General features: G+C 42.0%; 5 pseudogenes across 5 annotated transcripts; 4 read left to right on the forward strand and 1 right to left on the reverse strand.

Moving 5' to 3' along the window:
• Positions 1-1,960: 1,960 nt before the first annotated feature.
• Positions 1,961-3,808, reverse strand: AT5G29035 (annotated as a pseudogene; the record flags this gene model as incomplete). Its single annotated transcript has 1 exon — positions 1,961-3,808.
• A 318-nt stretch (positions 3,809-4,126) lies between these two features.
• AT5G29036 lies at positions 4,127-4,738 on the forward strand (annotated as a pseudogene; the record flags this gene model as incomplete). The annotated part of the gene is made up of 1 exon: positions 4,127-4,738.
• A 1,131-nt stretch (positions 4,739-5,869) lies between these two features.
• On the forward strand, positions 5,870-9,474 carry AT5G29032 (annotated as a pseudogene; the record flags this gene model as incomplete). The annotated part of the gene is made up of 1 exon: positions 5,870-9,474.
• Positions 9,475-11,301: 1,827 nt separating this feature from the next.
• Positions 11,302-11,988, forward strand: AT5G29034 (annotated as a pseudogene; the record flags this gene model as incomplete). Its single annotated transcript has 1 exon — positions 11,302-11,988.
• An 866-nt stretch (positions 11,989-12,854) lies between these two features.
• On the forward strand, positions 12,855-18,431 carry AT5G29037 (annotated as a pseudogene; the record flags this gene model as incomplete). Its single annotated transcript has 1 exon — positions 12,855-18,431.
• Between the last annotated feature and the right edge of the window lie 58 nt (positions 18,432-18,489).

Consider the following 18,489-nt stretch of genomic DNA (forward strand, 5'->3'; position numbering starts at 1 on the left):
TTATTATGGAATAACCGGTGGGCGTACCGCGAAACTCCCTATATCTATAGCTAATAATAACCGGAGAAGCCGAGAAACTATCAACCTAAATATGCATTCTTAGCGAGTTCAATTGTTCATCTTAGTAGATAGGCCGATTCTTATTACACACCTATAAACCAGACTCATCAAATAATAAATCAATCTACAGATACCTATGGCGGGCATATCAATTGTCTCGATTCAAGATCTAGTTAATTACTCTAGATCTAGCATTAAACATAATTAAAGATGAAGAATTCTACAGATAATCTAGCAAAGGGGGCAATCTACTAAACCATATGAATCCCTAATGAGATACCCTATTCCTAACAAGCAGACTACTAAGACATATTGAATGAAACAAACAACATAATTGAGATAGAAAGCATAAACACAGCAATAGAGATAAGAGTTAGAAAAGATTTCTTCACGGTATTTAAAACTGGAATGAGTGTCTCAAGAACAATGGATGAATAGCTTTTGTCTCTCAGTCACAGGGTTTTGCAAAAGCTTGATAAAAGACTCGATAAAAGAAACTTAGGTCTAAAAACAATATATAAAACCCTAAAAACGTCCAGAGACTAATAATGCAAATAGGGAAGTCTGCTGGGGCAAATTTCCTCTTCTGTAAACTTGAAAGCGTCGTGGACTTCTGCTGGGCCGAAACTGGTGTCGATCGACACAAAGAGTGTGTCGATCGACACTCCTCGCTGATTCCTGAACCAAAATCGTCCTTAGCTTTTGCTCTAAAATGTCTCCTTATCTCTATTGTTATCCCATTGCATAGAATACCTGAAAAGACACTAAAAAGACTCGAGAAATAACATAAAGGCTTAAAATCCTATACCTAAAACATAGATAAAATCAGTGAAAATCGGGTTATATCAACTCCCCCAGACTTAGCTTTTGCTTGCCCTCAAGCATAACACAAAAGCCGAACCCTTGGAAGAGGTTTTGAAAACAAAGGAACTGCCAACATTCTCTAGCCTATTGCCATGATCATTCAAACTAAGTCCATATGCCTAATAAGTCTAATCAAATCCTAACCAACATGTACTTCTCTACAAGCTTACACAACATTCTAGATTCCATACCTAAGTTCCAGAACTATATCCACCAGGCTTTCATAGCTGGGTCTCATCAAACAAGCTGACATTCAAGACCATTCTTTATATATTTGTTTTTCTTTTTCGATGTTCTTTCTCTCCCCCAGACTTATTATTTTTAGAGAGTAAACAAAGGGGAACTCGCATACTGGATCGACACCCTCGACATTTTTCCAACCTTTATAATTGATCATTCCAATTAAGGTATAATAATGAGGTCATAGGAAACATTCCTACCCATATACACTATTTGAAAGTCATCTCCATCTCTCATTATATTTTTCTTTTTATAAGGGGAGAGGAACATATTCTTTTTATCACATTGGTCTCAATATCAGGTATCAACAAGGAGTCAAGATTTATGAATACTAACTACTTGAAGAGGTAAAAGGAAGAGCAGTGAGATTAGCTCCAGCCTTAGTGGCTGAGTTGGAAACTAGGATATCCTTAAGTCTGTTGGTTTGCCATCTAGATTTTCCAATAGTCAGATTGACTCGAACAAGACAAATATAGATCATGATTCCTAACTAAACTAAACAAAACGTTTTTTTTAAAAAAATTTAGAAAAGGAAATAAAAGAAATAACCAAATGAACTGCAAAATGAAAAATGATAAGAAACAAAAATAAAAGCCATATTAGTATGAACCCCCCCCCCCCAGACTTAAACGACATTGTCCCCAGTGGCATTCAAATCCAGAGAAAGAGGGGAAAATGAAACAAAAATAAAAGAAAATAAAAGAAAGTGAAAAGAAAAATCAAACCAGTGGGTTGCCTCCCACTAAGCGCTCGTTTTGAGTCAATAGCTTGACTTGGTGGAGTTCAAGATGTGGGTGGAGTGGTGGAGGATTGATGCTGCCTCCTCGCCTTCCAAGGCGGTGTGTAAACGGATCTGGCTGGGGCAGCTGCAGGTTTCGATCGACAATCAGGGATGTGTCGATCGACACTCATCTCGTCACCTGCAAGAACAACAGGAGAAACAAGCTTTCGAGGAATCTAGGCTTGTTATCTTGTGAAGCAATCTTCGAATTATCTAAAGAATTAATCAAAGGTAAAGCAGGAGAAGAGAGAGAAGAGAATTTATCACATAGGTCCTTAAGTGGTGTTGGTTGAAGAGAGTGTGCAGAATCCTCTGTCTGTGAAACCCGAGGGTATCGATCGACAGGGGGTAGTAGTATCGATCGACACCGTTGCTCTGCAACTCTCATTGGCGAGCTGAGCGGGTTGGAGCATTTTGTGTGGCTCTGTGGTGGGATGATCAGTCTGAGGAGGTGTATCTATGCTTGAAGCAATGCAACTGATAGGCTTAGTAAGCTCTGAACCATCCATGCCAAACTCCATCTCCAAATCACAAACCTTGAGAGAGATTCTCTCTTTCTTCACATCAAACCTAGCACCAGTTGTAGCTAGGAATGCTCTTCCAAGGATAAGAGGATCCTTGGGTTCCTTCTCATAGTCCAGGACCACGAAATCAGCAGGGATAACAGAGTTACCAACCTTAACATGAACATCTTCAAGGATTCCTTCAGGGATTCGCTTGGAACGATCCGCGAAGAGAAGAGTGATGCGAGTAGGTCTGTAGTGAGTCATGCCTAGTCTCTCAGCAAACAGACTTAGGCATGAGGTTGATGATGGATCCCATATCACACAAAAAGCGGCTAAACCTGCTTCTGGAGATAGAGCAATTAAGAACAAAGCTACATGGATCTACAAGCTACTCAGTGGTCTGACCAGGAGTAATGGTGCGGATGTACTCGGCTATGTCTACTCTCTATGCCTTCTCCTTCTTGGCCTTAGGCAGCATGATTGCACTGATGTCCCTGGTAAGCAGCTTAGCTTCATCTAAGCTAATTCCATTGTCAACAAGTCGCTTGACATACCTGTTGAGTGAGGAAGCAGATGTCTCAGAAGCATCCTTAGGAAGAGTATGGAAGATCTTCTCCATTATGGCTTTGCACTTGGCAGCATGAAGCTCCTGCTTAGAACGACGCCTCTTCGGATACGCGACAGGAGGAGTGTAGACAGGCTCGGGCTACATAGGTATTTGCACCTTACAGGGTGCAGTCCGGATCCAATGTCGATCGACACAAGAGGGGTATCGATCGACACCGTCGTATTGAGTCGTCTCTGATAAGAGCGTCCCATATGGTGTCGATCGACACAGGAGGGTGTCGATCGACACCCTCTCTGCAACTGCGAGCTCCAACTCGTCTTTAGAGTCCAATTCCTCCCACACATCATCTCCTTCTCTAATCATGATGGCATTGCAGCTCTTCCTTGGGTTAGCATCAGGATTACCAGGAAGAAAACCCTATTGTCTCTTGATAGATTGTGCAGTTCGAGCTACCTGTACATCTAGCTTCTTCAAGTGAGAGCTCAGATTGTCGATCTTCCCATTAAGATCTGTGTAGACAGCATCAAACTTGCCATTAAACTCCACAACAAGCTTTGTTTGGCTCTCTAGAATTTGCTCAAGCATCGATTCCATTCTTGTCTCTGCTGAGGGTGGAGGGGAGGGGGGCTTGGTAAGCTGAATTACCATAGGTCCTGTGAAAGCTTCTTTGAGGAAAGGTCTTCTGGAAAGCAGGATTTGGAGTGTAGTTGGAGGAACCCTGGTTCCCTGTAAACCTGTTGCCACTGAAGTTGCCCTGTGTTTGCCCAAACTTCCTGTATCCCTGACCATTTATGTAGAAGACTCCTTCCTCTAACTTAGGCTCAGGCTCAATAGTCTCTTCCTCAGCTGCAAAGTAGACATGCTTCTTCCCTGTGAGCAAGTTATGAACTGAATCCAGCTTAGCATTCACCTCTACTATCTGATTTCTTGAAATAGCTGATAAGTATGTATTTTGCATGTTTTGAGCATCCCTTTGTCATCATTTTAGCACCATATCATTACTGTTTTATACCATTTCTCATCATTTGTCATCACTTTGCATGTTTAGGATAGGTTTGCATGCATGTTGCATATTTGTGTTGATTTGAGGTGATTTGGAGCTGTTGACGAGCTAATTGGAAGAAGCGGACCTGATCATGTCAAACCACTCGACCCCGAGGTCGAGTAGAAGCTTCAAGACCTCAAGAGACCACTCGACCCCCTGGTCGAGTAGAGGACTTCTCGATTTCATCATATCACTCGACCCTGAGGTCGAGTGTCATCATCTCCATCACCTGACCACCACTCGATCACCTCACTTGACCCCAAGGTCGAGTGTCTTCATCTCCATCACCAGATCACCACCGCGATCACACCTCTCTACCGGGAAGTCGAGTATCACCATCACCACCACTCGACTACATACTCGATGGCAAGCTTCAGAGTCTTCTTCATTCCGCACTCAACCAGACATTCAAGCATAAGAAAGAAAAGAAGACTCCAGCTATTCACTCGACCTCCCACTCGACCACCTAGGTCGAGTACAGTTCTTAATCCGTCCCAATACTGCGTCGTTTTAAGTATTAGGGTTTCGGAATATTTTGCTATAAGTAGCATGTACCCTACATTTTCGAGAACAAGTTTTTTTTATCTAGTTTTATTCCGCAGACACTGTGTTCTAGACCTTTTGTAATCCGGATTTCTCTTTATCTATTCAGTATTTAGCATTCAGTATTTGTTCTTGATTTCGTTTACTGTTGTTCATCCTGTTATCGTTTTGCTATTACACTGTTGTTATCGTGTTTTCATCCTGTTCAACGTTTATGTTCTCTACAATGATGTCTGAGTAGTGAATAGGTTTCTGAGGATGGGTTAGAGTAGTGTAGAATTCTCAGTATGCTAGGTGGTTAAGTATTGATTGATAGATCCCTTCTGGATTAGTTGTTCTTAATGCCTATTGCTTTCTGATCAACTGGAATTTGAGCCCAGATATTTCTGCGCCCAAAAGGTGTTCGATGAAATGTCTGAACCATTAATTCTAGAGATTCGTGGCCCTGTACCAAGGTATTGGTTGCAAGGAGCGTTTTGGCTTTAACTTGTTGATTCGTAATGCCTGTTAGGTTAGCTCTCGTCAATGGTGATTGAGTCTGGGACTAGGTTAACTTGAGGGTCTCTGTTGCGGTGGCACTTAGATTTGGTTAATGAACTTGTTGTTTAGGGATAATTTATTGAGCATGTCAGTCACCTGTAAACTGAGGAAACGAAACTACTCAATTACCCCATCCTCGAGAATTCTTTATCCGATTGATTTTATTGTTTACTCCACTGCTGTTTACTGTATCCTGTCATCTGCTGCTTAGTTTCTACAATTCTTTTTTGTTACTCGACCTTATACTCGACCACCCAGTTGTCTGGCAACAGACTGTGCAGTCAATTATCTGTGTCATACTGTCTGTCTGTTACTCGACCTATCACTAGACCTCACCCAGTGCTCTGCAAAGAGCTGTGTTGGTCAAGTGTTTTATTGTTTCTGCTTGAATTTCTGGTTTCTGCATGTTCACTTAGAACTGCTAGAACACACTAAAACCTGTTATTGCTTGGCTTGACTTAGTGACTTCTAATCACATCTTGATTGTTAGCATCACACCAATTTGGATTGACAACCTAAAATACTACAACGACATGATTGGTGTTTTAGGATAATTGATCTTAAAAACCTATTATCAATTTGGCGCCGTTGCCAATTGGGTGTTTGTTTGTTACATTTGAGATTTCAGACTTGCTTAGATAGAGTTCTTTTTCAATTTTTATTTCAGTTACTGACTGTGTGTTTTTCTTGTTGTCTTCTCGGTTGAGGTACACCTCTGCTATATTCAAACTCGATCAACAGGCAACCAGAACCTCCTTTTCAACGATAACATCAGCCGCCTAGCTCGTGAACTCAGAGAAAGGAGAAACACAGTCAACCTTATACCTCAACAACCACTCGAAATGGCTGACGAACAAAATCAACAGAATGGCCCTGCAAACATTGGTGCTGGAGATGCACCACGGGACCACCATCAGAGGAAAGGAATTGCACCTCCTGCTATCCAGAACAACAACTTCGAGATTAAGAGTGGTCTCATCTTGATGATTGAGGGGAATAAATTCCATGGTCTGCCAATGGAGGATCCACTCGACCACATGGATGAATTTGATAGGCTCTTCAACCTAACAAAAATCAATGGTGTCAGTGAAGACGGATTCAAGCTCCGTTTGTTTCCATTCTCCTTGGGCGACAAAGCACACATCTGGGAAAAGAATCTGCCCCGTGACTCAGTCACCACCTGGGATGATTGCAAAAAGGCTTTTTTAGCAAAGTTCTTCTCCAATGCCAGAACTGCAGGACTCAGAAATGAGATTTCTGGCTTTTTACAAAAGACTGGTGAAAGCTTCTGTGAAGCATGTGAGCGTTTCAAGGGTTACACCAACCAATGCCCTCATCGTGGCTTCAAGAAAGCTTCTCTGCTCAGCACTCTATACAGAGGAGTTCTACCACGGATCAGAATGCTTCTGGATACCGCCAACAATGGGAATTTCTAGAACAAAGATGTTGAAGAAGGCTGGGAATTGGTTGAGAACCTTGCTCAATCAGATGGTAATTACAACGAGGACTACGACAGAACTATCAGAGGCACAACTGACTCTGATAACAAATACAAGAAGGAGATCAAAGCGCTGAATGACAAGCTGGACAGGATTCTTCTTAGCCAGTAGAAGCATGTGCACTTCCTTGTTGATGACGAGCAGTATCAAGTCCAAGATGAGGAGGGTAACCAGTTAGAAGAAGTTAGCTACATCAACAATCAAGGTGGCTACAAAGGGTACAACAACTTCAAGATGAACAACCCTAACCTCTCTTACCCTAGCACCAACGTTGCTAATCCTCAGGATCAAGTGTATCCTCCACAACAACAACAAGGTCAGAACAAACCTTTTGTTCCCTACAATCAAGATTTTGTTCCCCAGCAGCAATTTGAAGGGAACTACCAGCAGCAACCACCACCTGGGTTTGCACCTCGGCAAAACCAAGGTCCTGTTGTACCTGATGCTGAAATGAAACAGATGGTACAACAGCTGCTACAGGGACAAGCATCTAGCTCCACGGAAATTGCTAAGAAGTTATCTGAATTGCATTAGAAGATGAACTGCAGCTACAATGACCTGAATGCCAAAGTGGAGGCGTTGAATACCAAAGTCAGATACTTAGAAGGACAATCCGCATCTACCTCTCCTCCCAAAGTTATGGGACTTCCAGGGAAGTCAATTCAAAATCCCCAGGAGTATGCTAATGTTCATGCTATCAACATAAGGAGTGGAAGTGAGTTATTCACTAAAGAGAGACCCAAGTCAGTCACTGAGGACAGTGCATACCAAGATGGGGAGGATTTCAGTCTCAATAAAGATCAAGCTGACCAGCCACTCGACCAGTCACTTGAGCAGCCACTCGAGCAACCACTCGACCAGCCACTCGACCAGTCACTCGAGCAGCCACTCGACCAGTCACTCGAGCTGCCACTCGACCACTTTACTCAACCGACATTCCCAGCAACATCACCAACTGCTCTGAAACCAGTTGTTGTCAAAAACAAAGAAAAAGTCTTCATTCCTCATCCTTACAAGCCCCCACTTCCATTTCCTGGCCGACACAAGAAAGAGTTAGAAAATAAGTACAGAGCTATTATTGCAAAGAACATAAAACAAGTTGAAGCCAGGATACCTCTTGTTGATGCTCTCACGCGTATCCCGGATTCCGAAAAATTCTTTAAAGACTTGATCATGGAGAGAATTCAAGAGGTTCAGAAAACAACAGTTATGAGCCATGAGTGTAGTGCCATCATACATGAGAAAGATGAACCAGAGAAGCTAGGAGACCCTGGTTCATTCACTCTACCATGCTCCCTAGGTTCATTGACATTCAATAAATGCCTTTGTGACCTAGGAACATCAGTAAGTCTAATGCCACTCTCAGTAGCTAAGAGGTTAGGTTTTAACAAATATAAATATTGCAATATCTCCTTGATTTTGGCTGATGGGTCGGTTAGACAACCTCATGGGTTATTAGAAGATTTGCTTATCAAGATTGGAAATGTGGAGGTGCCTACAGACTTCATAGTGTTGAACATGGATGAAGAACCAAAAGATCCCTTGATCTTAGGAAGGCCCTTTTTGGCTACAGCTGGAGCAATCATAGATGTTAAGCAAGGAAAGATTGATCTTAATATGGGAAAGGATTTTAAAATGAAGTTTGACATCAATGATGCTATGAAGAAGCCGACAATAGAAGGACAGACCTTCTTAGTTGAGGAAAAGGATCTGCTAGTTGATGAACTTCTAGTGGAACTTAAAGAAGCAAATAACTCAAAAACTGTTTTCACCAAGAGTGGTAAAGCTGGGTATCTCCCTAGTGAAACTTTGAGTTCTGAGAAGTCATTAGACTCACACAAGGCAACAGTTGGCTCAAAGGTTTACAAGGGCTTGATGGGGTCTGACACAAAGGTTATGAAAGCTAATGAAGTAAGTTCAACACATGCTCGACCAACTGATTCCACCAACAACTCGAAGAAGCCTCCAACTTGCCATGAAAGCTCATGCTCGACCAAACAACTCATGGCAAGCACTCATACGTCAGATGATTGGTTAGAACTCAAGGAGAGATCTAAATGGCAAGACAAAGCCATACAAGAGCTAACACATATTGTGAAAGAGCTGAAGGATCAAATCAAGGAGCTCAATGGAAAAGCCAACCAAGTACCACTCAACATCAAGGATGCCCCTCACGATGGAGCCACTATTCTTGTCAGCAAAGAAGGATGTGAATTCACATCGGAATGGTGTAGAGGAGAAGACTATCTTGATAAAAATGAAGCTTACTGTGAGGACATAGCCTTTGAGTACCCAATTGCAGACCTGTCAAGAAACCCTAATGAGTATGATGATCACTCTACTCAAGAAGGAGAGGAGACCACATTTCCTCTCTGCAACCCACCCTAAGCCTAATGAGTATGAGAAGTCAAGCTTAGAGACTTAAAACAAGCTCACTTGGGAGGAAATCCCATGTCTATCTTTGTACATATCTTTATTTTTCCTTGTTGATTTTGATGCATTTGGTTAGTGTATTCAGGAGATAAGTATAAAGAGCCGAGTGAAATGGATTATGACTCTACGAGTAAAGCAGTATACTCGACCATAAAGCAATGAAAAATACTAGACCATGTTTTAGCTTATCCACGCCAGGAGGTCACTCGACCGCGGTGCTGGCCGCAGCAGAAGAAGGGAGGTCTAGTATACTCAGGGCGGTGCTGGCCGCCATAGAGCTGATGAGGTCGAGTACCCACCTGCTGGAGCTGATACAGAACAGGGCGGCTCATCTATGGCCTGGGATCAATCACAGGCAGCCATTGACGACCAACTCCGTTCATTCTTCGACTGAGGTAAGCGCCTCACTTCACCATTGTATTATATCATTTGTTGTGATTTGTTCTTTATTTTGTTTCTGTGATTAGATTTGTCCTGAGTACTCTCTTCCAAGTTTATTCACACAGTGGACTGTGTGATTTAAGTTTGGGGGAGGGCTCAGGAAGTGTATGTTGCATTGTGTATATTTTTGAGTCTGCATTCATCTATAAGGCATAGAAAAACCAAAAAAAAAAAAAATTGAAAAATTTCAGAAAATGATTTCACAAAAAAAGAGTGTTCATATAGTTGCATTACATTTAGGATCGAGTCTAGAGTGTTTCATTTAGGATTGTTGCATATGCATAGGGGATAATGATGAGATAGCCTTGTAAGCATTTTGGTTCACCGGATAAACTCAGTTCCTTCATTGCTAGTTGTTTGTTGCGTAGTCAATGAATTTGAAATAAAACTGAACCATGCCTAGATTGCTCTACTCGACCACACTGTCATGATCTGATACCATTCCCTATCAATTTGAACCTGAATCTGATCTTTAATTATCATGTCTGCATCAAATTTGAACTCATGGATACCCTAAAATACTTGGATTTTCTTATTCATTTTGATCACTCTTGTTAATCCAAGTAGCTGACTCTTCTTATGAGAGCAGTTAACCCAAACCCAAACTTAGACTTTCTTTCAAGCCATGTATCACTTGTGAGTGTTTGTGAGGTCGTATTCCGATTAAGCTTGGTAGAAAGTGTTAGGTTCGTAACGATAGAGATAGTGTCTCATGTAGTTCTAGTTCACATTTTTCAGACTAGATATGACTAGGTGGGCGCTTATACTTTGGGTTGGGATGTGTTTAAAAGAAGAGAAGGGGTTGATTCATTGATGATAAAAGGTAAAAGACTCTAGGTGAAGTAAGCTAAAGAAGCAGAAAAAGTCTAGTAAAGGTTTTGGGATTTGTAAAGAAAAGAAAGAGTTCTTGTTAGCTATTGAAGATGGGCAAAAGCCCTCGGTTTTAAAATGTTAAAAATAGGAACCTTAGTTGTTAAAGAAATCCAAATCCGCTAGATGTATCAAAGTATTGAGAAAGCTTCTCCTAGAGTTAAAAGAAAAGAAAAGAATGATTAGAAAAAGGGCTTAAAGGATTCATGAATGCAAAGGGTAGAGTTAGGGTCTTATATTGGGATTACCATTAGACCTTCATTTGATATACTCTGGGTAGATGGGATCTTATCTCTGTATGCATAGCTTGGGACTTACCTTTAGCATTCTACTAAAGCTTAATCAATTTTTGAGAGATCCCCTGTTACTGAAGCCTATTCTGTAAGGGACCATCTTTGTCTCTTGACCTTTTGCCTTAGCCAAATGAGTTCATTGATGATGCATTGTTTGAATCACGTTCGAGAACTAATGAATGTTAAACGGATTGGTAGATTTTAAAACATGTGTAGGTCGAGCATATGAGTCGGATTGATTGATAATAAGGCATGGCTAATGTTTTTGAGTAGAATTCGACCATATCGAAGCTTAGAACTATCAACTTGGACATTGATTTCATCTTGTTTATATGGTGCTTTGGTTCTGAGTCCCCGCTTTCAAACATCGCCTCTAGCTTGTTCTTGATTGTTTGCTTAAGGGCAAGCAAAGACTAAGTTTGGGGGAGTTGATAAGTGTGTATTTTGCATGTTTTGAGCATCCATTTGTCATCACTTTAGCACCATATCATCACTGTTTTATACCATTTCTCATCATTTTGCATGTTTAGGATAGGTTTGCATGCATGTTGCATATTTGTATTGATTTCAGGTGAGTTGGAGCTGTTAACGAGCTAACTGGAAGAAGCGGACCTAATCATGTCAAACCACTCGACCCCGAGGTTGAGTAGAAGCTTCAAGACCTCAAGAGACCACTCGACCCCCTGGTCGAGTAGAGGACTTCTCGATTTCATCATATCACTCTACCTCGAGGTCGAGTGTCTTCATCTCCATCACCTGACCACCACTCGATCACCTCACTCGACCCCAAGGTCGAGTGTCTTCATCTCCGTCACCAGATCACCACTCGATCACACCACTCTACCTGGAACTCGAGTATCACCATCACCACCACTCGACTACATACTTGATGGCAAGCTTCAGAGTCTTCTTCATTCCGCACTCAACCCGACACTCGAGCATAAGGAAGAAAAGAAGACTCCATCTATTCACTCGACCTCCCACTCGACCACCTGGGTCGAGTACAGTTCTTAATCCGTCCCAATACTGCGTCGTTTTAAGTATTAGGGTTTCGGAATATTTTGCTATAAGTGTTGGTGTCGGATCCCGCACCATGGGCTCGGGACCGGCCAAAGATTGCTACACAAGTATGGGAGGCCCATAAGATGAAAAGCCCGTAAGATTCTTCAAAGTAAGAGTATGGGTGAGATGTCGATTGGCGAAGTGGGTGCAACATCGAAGTTAGGACTACTCGAATTGAAGAAGACAAATGGGCCGAAGGGTGAAGTCCAGGAGGCCCGGAGTGGTTTCAAATTCGAACGTTGAATAATTAATTCAAAGACTAGAAACGGATACATTTAAGGTAGAATAATTGTGTGTAAATGAGGATTAAATGTATTCTTTGGGTATAAATTATGGGTCAAAGACTATGTAAAGACACACACATTTTTGTGCAAATTAGCTATACACATTTTCTCTACAAAACTCACAGTTTTCTCTATAATCATCTATCTATTTTCTAGTATATTTGTCCTCAAGAATAATCCTTCTCACTAAATAAATAAATACTTGAGTATGTGAATCTAACATCCACATTTTGGCGCCGTCTGTGGGGACGGAGGATTCTTGAGTCGTCAGATTTCTTCTGTGTATTACATAACCGAAGTAAGCCGCAATGTATGGAGAGGATGCTACCAACGCTTCGATAGCCGAAACCCTCAAGACCATGCAACAAACTATGGGATATGGCGCAGAAGTTTTCAAACGTGGAAAAAACCGTCGAAACACTGCAAACAACCCAGGTATCGCTTAGCCAAAATGTTAGTACCATTCCGTCTCATGTCCGTTCTTTAAATGCGGGAAATTCTACTAGAGTTCGAAGGACTATCTTCGGATCCCCAAACTCCCTTCCACGAAATGCAACAAGCGATCAAACGACCCTGGATGGTACAAACGCGAATAGTCAACCGGAATATGGAGAAACGCATCCTAAAGATGATAACCAGTTCGATGATCAGCACGAGCAAGAAAACTTTGATCAGCTCGAAACCATGAGAGAAGTAAGTCGGGAACTCAAAGAAATGAGGTCGAAATTCCATCAAGCTACAAGTTCGGAGCCAGACATCAACCAAGTTATCGAGGAGGCTAGGCGAACACCGTTCACCCGCGAATTGCGAGTTTGAGAATCAGAGATTATCAAAAACTCAACTTAGAACCATATAATGGTTTGGAAGACCCGAAAGGCTATCTCGCAGCTTTTCTAATAGCCGCTGGGCGAGTTGATCTAAACGAAGCCGATGAAGACGCAGGGTATTGCAAGCTTTTCTCTAAAAATCTATGTGGGCTAGCCCTGATGTGGTTCACTCAGTTGGAACCAGGATCGATTAGAAATTTCAACGAACTATCGGCAGTATTTTTAAAACAATACTCAATTCTGATGGATAAGAGCATTTCGATACCGACCTCTGGAATCTATCTCAAGGGCCGAATGAGACACTTCGGGCTTTTATCACCAAATTTAAAAACGTGCTTTCAAAGCTCCCAAGGATCTCACAACAGTCGGCTCTATCGGCTTTGCAAAAAGGACTATGTCATGATTCGAGGTTTAAGGAAGATCTAATACTTCATAAGCCTGATACTATTCAGGATGCATTGTTTCGAGCAAACAATTGGATGGAAGTCGAAGATGAAAAAGAAATTTTCGCAAAAAGAAATAAGCAAGCAAAACTAGCGGTCACTTTTCCACCAAAGAAGTTCGAACCTCGGGAAAATCAGGGACCAAGGAAGTTTGGTTCACAACCATTCAATAACAACGTCGGAAAGCAGTTTCAGGGGAAAGGAAGGTCAAATACCTGGGTCCGAGATGAAACCTCGTACTGCGATATACATAGAGTCACAAGACATCTGACCAAAGACTGCAGTATCCTTAAAAGGCATATCGCAGAATTATGGGCCAGTGGAGACATTTCAAAATTCAACATGGAGAACTTTGTCAAGCAATATCATGAATCAAGGGATAACTCAGAGGCTCAAAACTCTAAAAGACCAAGACCGGCTGGCAAAGAGGAACCAAGAACTTTAAATGGTAAAATAAACGTAATTCTTGGAGGATCTAAACTCTGCCGTGATTCCATTAGCGCAATCAAGAAACATAGACGCAATGTTCATCTGAAATCAAGCTTAAGTGAAGAAGTAGACTTTCAAGGCACTTCGATATTATTCGAGGAAAAGGAGACACAGCATCTCGAAAGACCTCATGATGATGCACTTGTAATTACGTTGGATTCGAAGTATCGAGGATCCTCATTGATACCGGTAGTTCGGTCGATCTAATTTTTCTTAGCACTTTGGAAAGGATGGGGATAAGCAGGGCCGACGTGGTAGGACCGCCATCCCCCTTAGTGGCTTTTACAAGCGAATCGCTAATGTCTCTCGGAACAATCAAGCTACCAGTTTTGGCTGGAAAGATCTCGAAGATTGTGGATTTTGTCGTTTTTGATAAACCAGCAGCCTATAACATCATTCTTGGAACTCTATGGATCTACCAAATGAAAGCGGTCCCCTCTACTTATCACCAATGCCTCAAATTCCCAACTCCGAGCGGAGTGGAAACAATTCAGGGAGATCAAGAAGCTTCGAGAACTTGTTATTTAGCTAGCCACCGATTAAAAATTCAATAGCAATTAACGAAGCCCGCAAAGAAAGGAGTAGTCCCGAGATTCCCTAGCGGGCAGAAAGTGGATGATGTCGTGGTCGAAGTAATTCTAGAAGCAGACAAACCGGATCAGAAAGTTCGAAACGGAGCTACCTTATCTGGCGAGGTGAAGGAAGCCTTAGTTGAACTGTTAAAAAGGAACAAGAAATCATTTGCTTGGTCGGCAGCAGATATGCCCGGCATAGATCCAAATATAATTTGTCACGAGTTGAATGTGGATCCGAGCTTCAAACCGGTAAAACAAAAAGGAAGAAAACTCGGATTGGAGAGAGCAAAAGCAGTAAACGACGAAGTGGATAAACTCCTAAAGATTGGGTCTATAAGGGAGGTGCAATATCCGGATTGGTTAGCAAACACCGTTGTGGTCAAAAAGAAGAATGGAAAGAATAGTGTGCATTGACTTTACAGATCTCAACAAAGCTTGTCCAAAAGATAGTTTCCCACTTCCACACATAGATAATCTTGTGGAATCAACCGCCGGAAATGAGTTGTTGTCCTTTATGGATGCTTTATCGGGATATAACCAAATCATGATGAATCCGGAAGATCAAGAGAAAACTTCGTTTATCACGGATAGGGGCATTTATTGTTACAAAGTTATGCCATTCGGGTTGAAGAACGCAGGAGCAACTTATCAACGGCTGGTTAACAAGATGTTCAACGAACATCTAGGAAAAACAATGGAAGTCTACATCGATTATATGCTAGTCAAATCATTAAAAAAGGAAGATCACGTGAAACATCTAGAAGAGTGTTTTGCGATTCTTAACCAATATCAAATGAAGTTGAATCCGGCGAAGTGTACATTTGGAGTCCCATCCGGGGAATTTCTTAGCTACATTGTCAGAAAGAGAGGAATTGAGGCAAATCCAAATCAAATCAACGCTTTTCTCAACATGTCATCTCCAAAAAATTTTAAGGAAGTACAACGGCTAACTGGTCGGATTGCAGCATTGAATCGTTTTATTTCGAGGTCGACCGATAAATCTTTACCCTTCTATCAAATCCTAAAGGGAAACAAGGAATTTCTTTGGGATGAGAAGTGTGAAGAAGCGTTCAGACAGCTAAAGGCGTATCTGACTTCTCCACCCGTATTGTCCAAACCAGAGGTAGACGAAAAACTCTATCTATATGTCTCAGTTTCGGACCATGCGGTTAGCGGAGTCTTAATCCGAGAAGACCGGGGAGAGCAAAAACCAATTTACTACATAAGTAAATCTATGACGGATCCTGAGATAAGGTATACGATGATGGAAAACCTTGCACTTGCAATAGTAACCTCAGCTCGGAAGCTTCGACCATATTTTCAATCCCATCCAATCGAAGTATTATCAAATCAACCACATCGAACTATTCTCCATAGCCCGAACCAGTCCGGTAGATTGGCGAAATGGGCGGTGGAATTAAGTGAGTATGATATAGAGTACAAGAGCCGAGTTGCCATGAAAGCTCAAGTCCTTGCCGATTTTTTAACAGAGTTACCGGTACTCGGAGGGCAGGAGCAACCGCCAAATCAGACTTGGAAGTTGCATGTTGATGGATCGTCATCAAAAAATGGATCCGGGTTGGGAATCAAATTAGAATCTCCCACTTCGGAAATCCTTGAGCAGTCATTTCGATTGTTATTTACTGTATCTAACAATGAGGCAGAGTACGAAGCATTGATTGCTGGACATAGGTTGGCACAAGGAGTTGGGGCCGATGAGTTGGTCGCCTACTGTGACTCGCAACTAGTTGTTAACCAGTTCAATGGTGACTATGAAGCAAAAGAATCACGAATGGAGGCATATCTTGAGGTGGTCAAAGACTTGGCTAAAAACTATAAGAAGTTCAAACTCATTCGCATACCACGGGGAGAAAACACTACTGCAGATGCACTAGCAGCCCTGGCATCAACATCTGATCCCGAAGTCAAAAGAATCATTCCAGTAGAGTGTATTTCAGAAAGGAGCATTAAGGACGAAAAGGAGGCATTCGTCGTCACAAGGTCCTGAGCTGCAGCCCGAGATCGCGGCGAACCTGTTATTGAATTACCACCTGTCAAAAGGCGAAAGTCAAAAGAGACAACCATACCTAAGCCTACTGTGCAAGAAGATAGTGGACTCGAAGAAAATGACGAACCAATAGAAGAAATCACCTCGGACACCACAGTCGAAGCTAGAACCGAACCGTGGGTTGATGAAGACATACTAGCGCCAAATGAGCATCCCGAACCAGAAGCTCGGATATTTCACGAAATCGACCAAATTCCGACTAAAGATTGGGGGCTGATTGGAGGGAGCCAATAAAGCATTACATCGTTACAGGCGAGCTCCCAAAAAATAGATGGCAAGCTAGGAAAAATGAGAATCGTTAGCGCAAAATTTTGTCTATCGAAGAATTCTTTTCGAAGTGGTTTGAAGTTGAAGCGTATGTAAACATTAAAGATTCGGCGGTAAAGACTTTCATTTGGCAGAATATCATATGCAGGTTTGGCGTTCCATACGAGATAGTTACTGACAACGGACCACAATTTATCTCACACGAGTTTGAAGCATTTTGCTCGGATTTGGGGATTAAGGTTAGTTATTCCACTCCACGGTATCCACAAGGGAACGGTCAGGCTGAAGCTGCAAACAAGACAATTTTAAGCAATCTTAAGAAACGTCTAAGTCATTTAAAAGGGGGCTGGTATGACGAACTTCAGCCATTTTTATGGGCATATCGCACAACTCCTAGGCGCTCGACCGGAGAAACCCCGTTTTCATTGGTGTACAGGATGGAGGCAGTTGTTCCAGCTGAGCTCAATGTACCAGGACTTCGTCGAACATAAGCTCCTCTAAATGAAGAAGAGAATTCTGCGATGCTCCACGACTCGCTGGATACCATCAACGAGAGGCGAGATCAGGCCTTGATCCGAATTCAGAATTATCAACATGCGGAAGCTCGGTATTACAATTCAAAAGTCAAAAGCAGACCTTTCTTTGTGGGCGATTATGTTTTGAAACGTGTGTTCGATAACAAGAAAGAGGAAGGAGCAGGCAAACTCGGCATTAATTGGGAAGGTCCCTACATTGTTATCGAGGTGGTCTGGAATGGTGTTTACAAATTGAAAGATTTAGAAGACAGACAGTCCAACGTCCTTGGAATGTGGTGAACTTGAAGAAATTTTATGTTTAAAAACACACACGCATTCTTTGTACATGAACTACGGTGTGGCTTGATCTCGAAATGGGTATGTAGGCATCTCGGAAACGAGTTCAGCTATTAATAAAATTTGTTTTATTCATGTTGAAGAATAGTTCGATTATACGTACGAATAAAAATAAGGAGTTCGACTATGCGAACATACAAAGCAGGAAGCAAGGATAAATTTATTCAAAGAGAAAACAAAGAAAAGACGCTGAAATCTTAGAAACACTTCGGATTAGGAAATCCTTCTCATCTTGCAGAACACTTTGATCCCTTGACTGGCGAGATCAAGAATGGGCATCATACAATCCGGGATGCGGGCAAATTCAGCGATTCCAAGTTTGATCCAATCTCCGGGGTGAGAGTTGAGGGTGTGTAACTCCTTTGATATCACATTGACTGTAATGCCCCTGACCTTGACTATACGGCCGGACGTGCAGTCTATCGAGTAAAATGCGAGATCAAGCCAAGAAAAGGCAAGATCAGTTTGGCCATTTGATGTGGCAAGTCATGGGTAAGGAGCATTGCAATGGATCAAGTCTACGGGTAAAGGAATGACTCTCCAACAGACGGACTAAGCTTAGCTACGATGCGACTATCGGTAAACCTCGAAACCATTAAGCTAGCCCTTAGACCTAGGATAGCTTAAGAAAACCTTAGTTTTAGGAAACCTTAGAAGGACTAGGAAACCTTAGAAGGACTAGGAGACCATAGGGGAATCCATTTGGGCAGTGGGATATGAGTATGGGTCGTGAATGGTCAAGGTATTGATCGAAGAATGCGGATAAGTGACGATAACGAGCTTACTTGGTTAATTATGGCATGGAACGTGTTATAGACCTAAGGAAGCCTTGATTTATGTCATGGAGCATCATGAGACATTGGAGATGGAGTGACCCCTATCAATGCTCTTGCGGTCCAGTGACAGATCGTGGGTTTCG

Source organism: Arabidopsis thaliana, chromosome 5 (genome assembly GCF_000001735.4).
Source record: "Arabidopsis thaliana chromosome 5, partial sequence".
Lineage (NCBI taxonomy): Eukaryota > Viridiplantae > Streptophyta > Magnoliopsida > Brassicales > Brassicaceae > Arabidopsis > Arabidopsis thaliana.